This window comes from Struthio camelus, chromosome 2 (genome assembly GCF_040807025.1).
Source record: "Struthio camelus isolate bStrCam1 chromosome 2, bStrCam1.hap1, whole genome shotgun sequence".
Lineage (NCBI taxonomy): Eukaryota > Metazoa > Chordata > Aves > Struthioniformes > Struthionidae > Struthio > Struthio camelus.
Window position 1 is genome coordinate 43,612,953 of NC_090943.1, and position 14,915 is coordinate 43,627,867.

The following is a 14,915-nucleotide window of genomic DNA, read 5'->3' on the forward strand; positions in this document are numbered from 1 at the left end:
ACCACATGCTGAGGAGCTAGTTCAGTAGAAACCAACAGGGTCAACAACAGTATTTCAGCAAAGACCTCCGAGAGAGTGCTGATTTCTCAAGTTAGAAAATTAAGATTGGTCAAGCTAAACAAAAATAATCTTATAAAATCATTTCACAAACTGATTTTCTCATTACATTGTCAGACTATTTGTTATTGTCAATTTCATTCTTACATCTAAGATCAGATCCTTCTACCCATGAGAGAAAAAAGAAAAAGATTAGGTTAAATGACCAAGTGATCCCAAGCCTGGATCTTCTATAAAATAAGAATTTTAACTAGATTTATAAGCACTTTTTCCTAAGTGAGAGAAGCAGTGTCCTTTAGCAAAGAGCTAAAACCCAGCATGCTGATTGCAATGTAGGTTTAGGTTGTCTGTGTGAGGTTGGGTTATTCCAGGCTACAGATTTTCACTGTTTACACTGACCTCCTGGAGCTGTAATATAAACCTGAGTTTGCCTCTAAGAAGCCATTTCCTGATGGAGAAGTGGATATCAACTCTGTGGCAGCAGAGTTGTTATAGTTCCAGTTCTAAATAAGCCACTGGTATCCAATTAATTAATTGAAATGAACACAAAGGCTTAAAAAAAAAAGCAAGCAGAGGAAAACAAAATGGAAGAAGCCAACACAATAGGTCCTTAATTGCAAACTGCACTCACTTCTTGCCTGGGGTTTGAACTTTAAATTTAGCTGATGCCAACTGACAAGCCTGTTCCAATATGCTAAAGACTGAGCCTATTTCCTTCTTGTTCTGAATCTGTATAAAGATCCATTTCTGGGCAACACATGAGATGTATGGTACACAAAGAATAAACGTTTTTCCCATGCAGTTCACATTTAGTGTAAAATCCAGGCACCGTCCTCAAGGTGTAGCCCCACAGATAGATTCATTTTCACGAAAGGATCTCAAGATGTTTGGCTGCTCAGTTCCCAAGATCTCCCCTCCGTGGAAAGATGAGGCATAAAAAAAGACATTCTCAGATGTGCGTGGTAGTTTTGGGACTGCTGCCTCTGTTTGTAACCTGATTGCAGGGCAGGAGAAAGAAATGAGGGATCTTTCTAAATTGTATTTGAAGAACAAATTACCTCAGCATAAGATTGTTTTTCCCAGAACTTGAAACCAATCCAAGGTCCTGAATGGTGACCTACACGGACGTCTAGAGCCAGATCTGTATTCTATAACTCTGTCCCATATCTAATTGTTTCCTTTTCCCACCACATATTTTTAATAAATAAAATTCAATTTGAATTAAGACCGTGCATGACGTGTTACCTCTCATTCTTAAAGCAATAGCCTATGCTGTCCAGATTGGACTAACATTAATCCTTGAGGGCCAGGTTCTGCCTTCATTTTTGCAAGTGGGACCCTTTGTGGGGCTGAATGAAGGACAAAATGATTAGAGAAGAGCTATTTCTGTGTCACATGTGCTAGAAGTGTCTCACCAGGCAATAGCAAGAGAATGGCTGCAGATTTGTGGCCCATTTTTACTACCTTTCAGTCAGCTATGATCTATTTGTTAGGCATAAGTTAATATGCATCCCGATTTTGCCTTACATATTGCAACATCCAAATGAATAAAAAGCATATCAACATTTCATTTTTTAAATACAATCAGAACCATGACCATCTTCCTCCAAGCTCCTGAGAGACAGCAGCTTTACCAAAACCAATTTCTGTCTCTCTTTCCATAACTCCAAACCATATCCAGCTGCAGTGTCCAATTAGCAGATATTTGGGAGGGAAAAAAAATCTCTATATTTTTATAGGAAGTATAGTATGTAGAAGTTAGTAAGGTATCAGTTTCCAAGAGGACCACTTAACGATATATTTTGTACAATGGGAAATGTTCTTTCAGAGAAAAAAGTTAGTGAACCACAGGCCAATGACATGAGTTTACCAGTTAGGGTACCTTTTAGCAGTAAAATTGGACAGGATTTTGATGTCTTGTAAAGGCCAAAAGCCTTCATTAAGTTAAAGTTCATGTCTAATTGCCCTAAGAGTAGTTATCAGGTTGGTGACCTCAAACCACCCAAATTTAGAGCCATGTGTACTATGTTTGCTCATACTGATAAAATTCATAGTGCTTTCAGCTCTCAAGAGTATCCTATCCCCTCCTGTGTTACTAAGTGCTGGTGCCCTCTGCCACAGATGCCAACAGCAACTTTTTTAAGGCCTTTCATTCTCATCACACAAACTGTGACTCTGATATAAGAGAGCACAAAGGCAGAACAGCTGCAGCATTTCATCTCGGGAACTTTCCTTTCAGTGTGCTCCATTCTTCATTTTATGTGGATTCTCAAGTAACAAATCAAGGAGAAGGAAAAGAGGCCAAGATCACAAAATGAGAAAGCATATACCAAAAAAGACTTCCAGAAACAATCTGTTGTTTATAACTGGCCTCAGATACTGGGATTACTTACATACGAGTTTTCTGGAGTGCAGCACCTTCTGGCAGAAAAGACCTTTAGAGAGCAGCAGGTTCCAAAAGTGCAGCCCATGGGCCTGTTTGCAGCCCGCAGAGCATCTCTGCATGGTCCAGAGTGGAACTTTTTAATGCGGCTGCTTTTAATAGACATAGAGCTTTAACAATTAGAAGGTCTCTACCTGCTCTGCCAGAATCAAGTAATACATCCAGGTGCTTCAGGAGATAAAGCCTGCAGGCAGTCAAAGCCCTAAGTGATGCCTGAAGGATTCATCCCATAAGAGCCTGGACAGCGCCCCAGCCATGCATGCAGATCCCATGTACTCCCCCAGCTACATCTGTTACACTGCTTGGCAGGGAGAAGCTGTTTTGGGACCTGTTCCAGGAGTTATTATGTCACAGAGAACACAATGAGTTTCCACTTCTGAGAAGGCAGAAAAAGAAAGTGATCCTGACCTGGTATGTGGACAAAAGATTGGACTGAGGAATTTTACCTCTCCCCTAAATAAACTTTTATTATTTGGCCCTGTTTGATAAAACTTTGGAATTTCTGACTTACATGGTATGCAGGACCTATAAACCTCTTGGTGGAGATAATGTTTTGTTTCTGGTAAGGGAGAACAACTTATATACAGCGGAGTTGGACTCTGCTATCAAGTGCTGGTACATATGCCTTTCCATATGCTAACATTATGTCCTTGCTCCCTTTATGCCATTGCTTAATATTGACGTGCCCTCATGCACACAACCTTTCATTTGTTAGGATTCCCAAAATATTGTTATGAGCCTCATTTGGGATGCCTTACCCTACTTCGTTAACGCTGAATGCTTTGACTAGAAACCTATGATACAAAGTTGTCTGCAGGGGAAGAATATTTGCTGACAAGATACTTTTGAGATAAGACTGTTTGAAAAATCAGAAGCATTTTCACTTTTAATAACTTGTTTATATTGTGTCAAAATGGCTTATTTCAGATGTGTCTATCAAGTTCAACTTCATGAAGTTGACCCTTGAACTCAAGCACTCCTAACTGCCACTGCATTGAGTCAACGTTAAGCAAACTCTTCAAGCATCCACTTGCTTAGGATTTTCTTATCCTCATAAACACCTGATTTGTGTTTATGGGGGAACTGTGAGTTCCCCCATTCATATCTGTTAATATAATCAATATAATCAATTCAATTCTTTTGATTTTGCCTCATTAATAGTATCTCAGGATCAGAATCCCTTTGAGCCTATGACAGAGCTCCTGGAGCCTGCCATAGACAGCCGTTTAAGGTAATCACATAAGCTACCTTACTGAAAATGGGCCAAGCCATATCTGGTACTCAGGTCACCCATACTTCCTGCATTTTTATTGTTAAACTACTTGCAATCTAAAAGGGAAAATAAAATTGGAATGCTTGCAGTGTTTATTGCACTTTATGTCATAAAAACAACCACAGCTGAAGGTAAAGTGCAGCAATATTTTAACAGTCAACAGCAGCTAGTATCCGACTGACTAGATAGGAGAGGAAACCCTATAAAAAAATCCATGTCTAGGTCAAACGTCTTTTCGCCACTTACTTTTTAATATCATGGGGTTTAATAGTAAGAAAGCAAAAAAGTCGGAAAAAATACAGATTTTAGGCCATCAGAACTCCACTAACACACAAAACAAAAGGAGAGGGGAGTATTGTTTTTGTACCTCTAGTTTCATAAACGATGTGAGCCTTCTGCCTTCTGAACTCCCTGCCTCCTGCTTTGATCCAAATTGTACCCCAAAGTACACCTGAGCATGCACAGTCTGAACTCACTGCTGTCATGCTATATCACCCTACTAGATTTATGCTGTATTAGATGTGACACCTTGTCTTTGCAAGTTAAAGATATTAGTGCATATTGTTCATCATAATTATACTGCTCTTTGATATCACTACAGAAGAAAATGAAAGCTATACCCTGGAGAATTATTTGTGACATATTTCCATAATTATGCAGATATATACACTACACACAGAAACAGTTTGTGTTAATACAGCCTGGAAACAAATATTTTTTTCAAGAATAAAGAATATGAATGTGCTTGTGAGATGTCTAGAGCATATCCAGCAAAATAGTATCTTTAATGTCCTGGTAAGAGAAAGGCGTATAAAGAAACATATAATTTATAGCTGCATACATTTCTTTTACATGTTCATATAAAAGTTAAATGAGAAAAAGTATCATTTCCCTCTATCCTATATTCTTTATAATAATAAAGCTATACAAAATCCAAACCGGAATTCTGCCACTATAATTTGCTACAACTGAACACTGCAGATAAACAGTAATACCTATACAATAAATAATGTTTTTTTCTGTAAAATTCTTTGTATATCAAGGAACACAAGCAAAATATTGGCAAAAATATTTTCTATTACATGTTTTCCTCATGTATAAAACAAAACAAGGTAAGTATGTAATCTCCCTGGAGGAATCCAAGGGTGAAAGGAAGGAAATAAGACTATTTAGAAATAAAATATTGTTGATTCTATTATTCTGTTATTAATATTATAATTTTAATGATATTATTATTTAGAAGTAAAATTATATTTACGTTATGTTTCTACTACCTGAGAAAAATACTCTGGGCTCAGCTGAGTTCTGACTTAATTAGGCTGGGCTTGTATCTTATGTTTCACAACACCTCCTTCCATAGCTATGAAAATGGTTGCTACAGCCCAACAGTCAATATAAAATTATTAGCAGCAATGGTTAGTGGTGTAGTCTACACCACTAAAGTCAGCATGAGGTCTGCTAATGAAAACAGCAGGAGAAGGACTAATCTTCAGAGAGACAAATTACAGCAAACAAGCTCATACAAAGCAGTAGTCTATGGTGCAAGCCATCTCCCTGAAAAGAGTGGAGCCATTGGCAAGGTTCGCCCCGCTCCCTGCAAGCAAGGTGGTAGAATATGGCCTAGGGACAGAGAGATGGCTATCTCACAATGAGATTTTGCATTCTCTAAAATCAATACCAATTCAGCTGCAAAAGTACAATCCAGTTACGTTTTGTCACCTTTCATTATTATCATCATTTTTAAGAGCCTCTACAGCTTGTTGATTTTCTGTTTGACACCTGGCTAAAAGAATAATCAAGACAGCTACAGCAGGCAGAAAAGTGAATCCCTCTGGCATTGTTCAGCATCTGAAATGGGACACATGCAGACTGCCAGAGCTCAGACTATGCCTTCCTCCATGCTGAACATTATTTCTTAGCTTGTTGGAACAAAGATAAGTAAGGAAGCCATTTTAAAATAATGAGAGGAATACATAGTGAATTTGCACAGTCTGGATTGGGTGGGGTTCTTACAGCATTTATCATATAAGTTATGACATAACAAACTACTAAAAAGTTGGAAGAAGTACCCCAGACAACAGCACCCACCTCACCGGTGTGGAAGATAAAAATAAATATGAAAGCATATGTCCTTCCTGTTGGGGTCTGTACTACAAGAGTCAAAAATATGCATAAGAAGGAAAAAATTTCTTTTGGCTGCCCTCTGGTCTCTCAGTCATACTGCTCTATACTGTAGGGACAATAAAATACAGCATAAAATAAACATGAAGAACTACAAAATAGAAAATAAATTATGAAACCCCTGCAGGATCTACAGTATGTTGTTTTATTACGAATTAAATTGCCCAGGAAAGGCCAAAAGGGTGAAACATCCACCGTAAATTAATTCAGAATAGCAGGAATGTCTTGCAGCAGAGGCTGAATGGCAGCTGTGGTTTTGAGATGTGGTTTCAAGAATGGCTTGATACACTGACTGGGGACATGACTCTGCCTTGCGGAGTGGGTTGGTACTCCCTGGTATCAGCCTAAAGACATTATCAGCCACCCGCTGGGCAGTTTATGTGAAATGAGTTGGTAATATCTACTCCATACACCAGAGACGGAGCAAGCATAATAGAAACTCATGTGCTAATGATTTTTATTTGGCAGCTAATGTGGATTTTATTTATTAATCTAGCAAAAGTAAATTCTGCTAGAGTTGATGCCTGGAGTGCTGTTCTTCCACCACAGGATATGAGTTACTTCCTTAGTATGAGTTGTGGTTATTCTTGTTTGTTAGAGATGTGAGAATAAAGCTCCATGAGATGTAACTGTATATGTGTAAGTATCTCCAGTGTTGAGACCTTCCCTAGCAATTGACTGTTTGCCCCATCTTGCCTATCTTCTTTCTTTTCCCTCATATTTCTTTTCAACTCAGCTTTGCCTCAGGGTCTTTCTTTCTTTCCCTTGTTTTTTGATTTAGCTCAGATTTTCCAAAGCCCATTCTTCTCATAACTCTCCCCCAACTTGATAAGAACTAGTGAAAAACCATGCACTTTGTGGCCACCCTTTTTCATGCTTGTAGGTTACATTTGTCCTTCAGCCCTACTTCTGCCTGTAGTGATTCAGAACTCACAACTCACAACACCCAGTCCTCGGTTGTTCTGCAGGCACCGTCACACTGAATGCAATAACCAATAGCCACATGCTCAGAACAAGTACAGAAAAGCTGTCGGCATTGCACTCTTCCCTCTTTCCACAGTATTTCAGTTCTGATATGGAACTATTTCTTCTAGCTTGGAAGATGTAATCTAAATTCTCTTGCCCTCTTAATTCTGATTTCTGTTAATTAAAAACTAGAGGCTTCGTTAAACTTAGAGTGAAGTCCAGCAACAAAATTGGGCATGAAAATTGAACCATTTTCTTCCCTTTGCAAAACACATAAGAGGAGACTTATCAAGGAAGGACTGGTTACGGATGAGAAGGTCAGGAGCAGCCTTGACTGTAGTGACTGTGAGACGGTGGATTTCAGGATTCTGCAAGGAGTGAGCAAGGCAAAAGTTGGATCACAGCCCTAGACTTCAGCAGAGCAGGCTCCAGCCTGTTCAACAACCTGCTTAGAAGAATCCCATGGGATACAACCCTGAAGGAAAGAGGGGTCTAAGACAGCGCCCACTGTTCAAGGATCATCCCTTCAAAGCTCAAGACTGATTCATCCCCCTAAGCAGGAAATCAAGCAAAGGCAGCAGGAGGCCTGCATGGTTGAACAAGGAGCTTCTCAAACATAAAAAGAAATCATACAAGAGATGGAAGCAGGGATAGATGATGCAGAAAGAATATGGAGACACAGACTGAGCATGCAGAGATCGAGTTAGGAGAGCTGAAGCCCAGTTGGAGTTGAATCTGGTGAGGGACATGAAAGGCAAGAATAAAAGCTTCTACAATTACGTAAACAGCAAAATGAAGACTAGGGAAAAAGTGGGCCTGCTACTAAATAGGGCAGGGGCCCTAGTGACAAAGGACATGGAAGAGGCCAAGGTAGTCAATGACTTCTTTGCATCAGTCTTTACTGGTAAGTCTGGCCTTCAGGAATCTCAAGCCCCTGGGACCAGAGAGGTCTGGAACAAGGAAGACTTACCCTTGGTGGAGGAGGATTAGGTTAGGAAACACTTTTTAAGTGTTTTAAGATGATAAAAAACTGGGAGGAGTGGCTGATACACCAGAGGGCTAAGTCCATTCAGGGGGACCTCAACAGGCTGGAGGGAATAAAGGGAAGTGCAAAGTCCTGCACCTAGGGAGGAATAACACCATGCACCAGTACAGGCTGGGGGCTGACCTGCTGGAAAGCAATTTTACAGAGGACGATCTGGGGGCCCTGGTGGACAACAAGTTAAATGTGAGCTAGCAGCAAAGGCGGCCAGCAGTATCCTGTGCTGCATTAAGAAGCGCGTTGGCAGTGGGTCGAGGGAGGTAATCCTTCTCTTCTCAGCCCTGACGAGACCACATCTGGAGTTGTGTGTCCAGTTCTGAGATCCTCAGTACAAGAATATGAATGTCTTGCACTTACTGGAGAGAGTCCAGTGGAAGGCAACAAAGAGGATCAAGGGCTTGGTGAATGTGAAAAAAAGAGCAGCTGAGAGAGCTGAGATTGTTTCAGCCTGGAGAAGAGAATACTCAGGGGATCTTACTAGTCTTTATAAATATCTGATTTGAGGGTGCCAAGAGAATGGGGCCAGACTCTTCTCGGTGGTGCCCAGCGACAGGACAAGAGGCAACGGGCACAAACTGAAACACAGGAAGTTCCATCTGAACACAAAAAAGCCACTTCTTGACTGTGAGGGTGACAGAGCACTGGCACAGGTAGCCCAGAGAGGTTGTGGAGTCTCCATCCTTGGAGATATTCAAAACCCAACTGTACATAGTCTTGGGCTACCTACTCCAGCTGACCCCGCTTTGAGAAGGTGGGTTGGATTAGACAATCCAAACGCCTCTTCCAGTTCCAATCATTCTGTGATTCTATGGGGATAGGATTTCTCCATATCAGGGGAGTGGAGAAAATCCATTTGCAAGAAGGCATCTGTCCTCTTGACAGAATTCTCTAAGGTTTACATTCTGGCACATTCGAAAGTCTTAAACTCATCAAAATCAAAAACCAAAACCCACAAGCGCCTTGAACAGTTTCTCATGTGTAATAAAAACAGGGAATGCTAACGTACTGTCCTCCTCCTCACAACCTTATTGATTTCGCAACAATTAAATCTTAAAGTTATATAGACTTTTTCCATAGCTATAGTGTATTTATTTGGAACCATCATCTACCATGAAAAGTATCATTGTATATTTATGACTGCTTTCTAAATAGAAGACAGACTTTTGTATATGGTTCTTCTACTCACAAATAGCAAGCCTAGTATTTTTATTTTTCAGTCTCCTGACTCACTTTATAACTTTGCAATTGGTTTTGAGAACAGATGTAGACTGAGCTGCGTTAGTTCAATCAGCATAAAATTTTTACGCCCCCAAAATAGTTAGTGATAGTAGCTATTATTGTCAGCAGCTATAGGCAAAGAAGTAGAATGGAACAAATGATTCAAAGAAAATAATTCATTCTGTTAATTTTTATGTTTCCTATCTGTGGATCATCTTTAAAGAAATCTAACTTTTCACATATTGATTTCAAATTTTGCTCATTTTCTTTAACACCTAGTTAATAACAGGAAACTCACCTAAGGATTAAGAAAATCTTCTCTTTGTGAGTAAGTCAGGAATGTCTTTCATGAAATCTGGCCCACTGTGAAGTCAATGGCAAAATTCTCATTAACTTCGTGGTAGGATTCAGTACTATATACTTTTTATATTCTAATATTATTTACAATGAACTTTCACTGAAACTTTCATATATAAGTTCTACTTTATTGACTATGCTCTCCAACTAATGTAAATAACCAAACATGGTTCAACCAGTAAATTTTAAAATCAGATATGTGATTTCATATATGTTTTCAGTAAATATCTCAGCACTGAAGATTAATATTTGCCTTTCTTGGAGCTTATTATCTATTCTCTAGGGTATTCACATTAGTGAAATCTGAGCTTTTGAATGTTCATATCATGAATATGAAAGAATCCCTGTACCAATGAGTAGAGAGATTCTGCTGACCAGCCTATGAAGAGATTACATAGATATCCATCTAAAGCTGCTAAAGCTCTGGTGATTCGTTACAGCAGGCAGTAATAACCACACAGGATGGATGAAAGGATTATATCAGGTCTTTAGGGAACGGGTAATAGAGATCTATAATAGAGAAGACCTGGAAGAGAATATTTGAAACAACCAAGCTCAGGGAAAAAAATTAGGTCACATAACCCAGATAATGCCAAATCCCAGGGATGAACAGTAAATTCTGAATACACCTCTGGAAGTGCTTCTGCTCAGCTAGCACTATCTGTTTAAAGGTTAGGCATCAGTGAAGGCCTCAGTGCCTTCCTGTGCCTCTGTGAAGGCAATGCCCAGTGCCTCTGTGAAGGCAAAGGACAGAAAGAGAAACCTGCAAACTACAATTTGTCTTGCAAATGACAATTCCTCTCTTCATAAGAAAAGATCATAAGAAAAAAAAATCCTTCATGAATTTACAAAGACAGCAGGGCGCTTAAGTTTCAGCTAGGAATCTAGTATGACCTGTAGAAATGCTTGAGTGCATTAGGCACTTACCTCTTATTTCAATACACTTTTAAGCAAACATTCTCTCATAGTTAACAATAAAAATATTCTTAACATTTTGAAATAGTCTATACTTACCTGTTTTGTTGGATGAAGGGTTTTGACATGAAAGTGTAACTTTTCCACATTTCTCCCCACATCTGTAGTTACTCATCTTTAGCCACAAATTAAATCATCAGGGAGACTCAACTCCCTTTCCAGGTTTGAGTCACTGTGAGGAAATTGGCTCAGATGTTAGGCAAGTTGTACTATAATAGTAAACAGAACAAGACTTCATTATCAGAGACCTTTCTTGAGCAATGGTTTCCAACTGAATTGCACAAGAAAAAATAATTACCATGCTTCCCTGTTCAAAAAACTTTCAGTAAAGCCTTGAATTTGTTCCCATGCTTTGACTCTAAAAGCAAAGGCTCAACTATTTCCCTTTCGGGAGAAGCCACCACTTTCTCAAAACAAGTTTGCTAAGTCTTTAAATGCGTTCCATCTGACAGCCAAAATTTTACTGCACATTTATGATCAGCCAAGTTCTGTTGTCATTTTCCCCTCTTTAAATTCCTAGTAACTCCAGGGGCTTTCCATGTACAAACAGAAGCATAGTGTGCTGGAAGTGGTCTAATACAAAATAGTAAGATTACACTTAACCAGTAGTGAAAATTCAAGTCTAGTATTAGCCATAGATTCCTATACTACATCTATGTTATCTTATTTTGCTACCATGAATGTCCACAGTATACTGTTTACTTGCCATATATAGAAAACATCCTAACCTCCAGCTCAAGGAGGTGTTCCATCTTGGTTAGTTATGTACGATTTGATGTCCTCTTGTGAATATTATTCACAATAATAAATGTATTCAACTTTTTACTATAAACAATCCTAAAACTTTGGAATGAGAAAGTAAGAATACTGCAAGAATACTTTTAAGACTCGATCTTCAGATGAAGTTCCCTTGCACCAACATAAAGTGAATTAAAAAAAAAGCATTCAGATATTGTCAAGACAATTTAAATATCCATTTCTAGCCCATGGTGGTATATTTTAACCATAAGGGGAATGGACACTTTACTCATAGCTAAAATCTTACTTACACATGCTTTTAAACATAAAGGCACACAAAATATGATACTTCAGTGAAGAATATCTGCAAATGATAAAAGTTACTGATATTCAAAAGAATTTCTATGCTCCTAATTCAGTGTCTGAGAGACATACTCTCTCAATGGAATACAAGAAAAGGCACAGAATGAGGAAGAGTTTTTTTGTCTTCACAACTTTTCACTTTTAGCTTCACCAACAAATGCCTCCATTCTCCTTACCTTTGCACTAAGAAGTCATCTGCAGCTCTCAGCGTCTTCTCTGGGGGTTGGATATCCTCCGGAGATGTGGTCACTGGGGGTTTGGAATTGGGTGCTGTAAGGGTAAATAATGGATCTTCCAAGATGATGTAGTCTCATTCCATGCCCACTTTTGTGTGATTCCCAAAAAGTGTGACCATCCAGTCTGCTCCTTCATGCTGCTTTTATACTTCTGTTCACTGGAGATCCATGACTGTAAAACAGGTGAAACAGAACGGAGCGGTCACTTCAATTTTTCCCAGTTTAACTGGGGTGAGGGAAGAGTCAGGAATTTGCTCATCTCTTCTGAGAATCTGGTACAAATTCCATAAGTTTCTAGTTGTACAATTTTGGCTAAGAGTCTGATCCTGCAACAGATAAAGTCACCGGGGGACTCTGCCATTGATGTCCTACTGGCTTAGCATCAGACCTCACTGCAAATAAGAAGCCAGATCCAGATGTTTTTCATTCAACATGCACTATGGTACTTTCAAAAACTAGCAATGTTTCATGGTCAGTCTATAAACTCTGTACATACTGTCCATATTGTATGATTGGGATTTATCTAAAAATAAAAGCAACTTCTACATATTCTTCTCTTTATAAAACCTAACTAACTTTCAGAGATGGGGAAAAAAATATAGAAAAGGTCAACAAGAAGTTACAGTGGTAAACCTGTTCATGACTCATCCCCAGCAGAATCTAACGTTGACATTACTACCACCCAATCAATACAATCAAAACTGCTATCCTGAAGTGTGCTATTTATTAGTGTTAACTAGAGAAGTATTAGCAGAGACAAGAGTGGAATAAAAGCAAGATCAGGGCTTTGCCAAATGCTGCTTTTAGCCCTTGGGCTGAGGAAGAGCAGAAAGGCAAGGATAGATAAAACAAAGGAGAAAGTGACTGCTACAAAAGATTTTATAGAATCACAGCCTCAGTAATCATTTCTGTTAATCCTTTTGAGCCTTTCTTTTGAACTTTATTTCTTGTAAACCTTGAGCCTACTCTTTCTTCTCTGTGTTATTGCAAAACAGTCAAGTATTTTAAAGTGGGACTTGCGGTAGGTAGAGGATTCATGGGGGAATGGATTCACCTAAGTAATAGGTCCTTTTGGACAGCTGTCACATCTGCCACATAGCTTGGACTCCTCCTTTTCCATCCTCAGCGTATTAACAAGATTGAGAGAAATGTAACCCAGATTCATCAGGGTGAACAGATTGATTTTCCTCTTTCTCAGGAGGAAGAAGCAGCTCAGCCTGAGTCATAGGAAAAGCGTGCTAGCCAAGCCTCAGAGATCCGATCTCACATGTTTCGAAGTTCTCTCAGGTCTTGAAGTCCGCCTCCAGAGGGTCAGGAAATCCATGAAAACTGGCCGTGGAGCCGTGACTATGTATCTTGCATCAAGGGAAGAAAAGAAACAGGAGCTGAAAACTGCAGAGATGGTGGTTCTTGAGGCTGAAGCATCGAGCACGGGTATGGATAGCCCAAGCTCAGTTCACAGCCTTGCCACAAGTTTCCACAGGGAGTTAGACAAGTCGCTAAGATGCTATGGCACAGTTCCCCCACTATACAACGTGTATACTTGTATACAAGTACAGTTACAATAAAGATATTCCTCCTTATCTATTTTCTTAAAAAAAAAATCACATTAGGGTATTCTGTGAAACATCTATGAAGGGAAGTCAAGAGATTTTGTTTTTTAAGTTTACTGCACTGATGCTGGGGACTTGAACTAATAAATCGTAAAATAAAAATCAAATAAGGAAGAAGACATTCATTTTGATGAACCTTTATAGTGTAGACTACTTTCTGCCATCTATCAGAAGCAGCCTGTACATGACCTTGGACTGTCCTGAGGTTTCCAGGCAAGATTAGCAAGGGAAGGTAGACAAGCAGAAGCAGCAGCTGGAGTCTTGAAGGCAAATCTGACATATTGTTCATCTACAGAACAGCATGCTGATTTAGCTAGTTCACTATGCTCAGGGTAATTTGCTATGATAGGTTATAGAAAATATTAATTTATGTATTGATTTCAGTTGGAACAAAGCAGGACTCTTGCTATGGCAACATTAAAGAGTAATATTTTAATAGGCAATTATTATTAAATAAGTTAGGTTCTCTGGTCTGTTTTTTTTGTTTGTTTGTTTTTTGTCACAAAGTATAGAAGGATATTCAGCTCTAAACTTCTCCAAACCTGACTTCAGTTTTTGGTCCTTTGCTAATACTTTCATATTCAGATTGAAGGATTATGCTAATACAAAATGATGGCAGAGAAATTAAATGCAGAGGGGAATTTTAACATGTAGCAACTGCAGCTGTGTTCTGTTCCTTATTTACTGTATGAACAGATAATATCAGTACTTAAAAATGTCTGCAGTGTCACTCAGCTACAGCAGGAACTAGAATTTCCTGATTTTTTTCACATTTACAGCCCTATATTCTGTCAGGCTACCTTTTTCTTATACATAATGCTCATATGGGCTGGATGGTAATTATAGATGATAATATCCAAGTCTTAAGTAACATTTTTCAGCAATGGATTTCAAAGAATATTAGAAAGGTCAGCATTTTTAGTCCCTTTTACATGTGGGAAAACAGATTCAAAATGGGAAAGTAGTTTATACCAGCTCGCTTCACCTCACCAGCACAGAATCAGATATAGTATGTAGTCCATAAGACAAAGTCTTACTGTAGTAGCTAAGCAGTTATCAACAGTTGCAATAACCACTGAGAATATGCCTGACTGTTGGAAAGTTAAATATTTTGTTTCATTCTGCTGATGAGAAAAGCATTTTTATGTCTTTTTTCACAAAACTAAGATAAAAGATTGCCTAGCTAAGGGTAATGGCATCTTTTAACTATCAGACAGGGGTCTCCACTCCCTCTAAAAATAAATTGGCAGAGAAAACAGGAAGTTTCAGGGGTGCACAGTCAGGCAGCCTGGAAAAAGAGCTATATGAAACTAAAGGGTACACAGTATGTCCAGCAACATCAAAAGCACAATATGGATCGTAAGACACAACCACAAAATCAATTCAGCCATAAAACTGTTAAAGCAAATTTCCCTGAGAATTGGAGTCAGGAGACCATCAACTGGAAACTGTA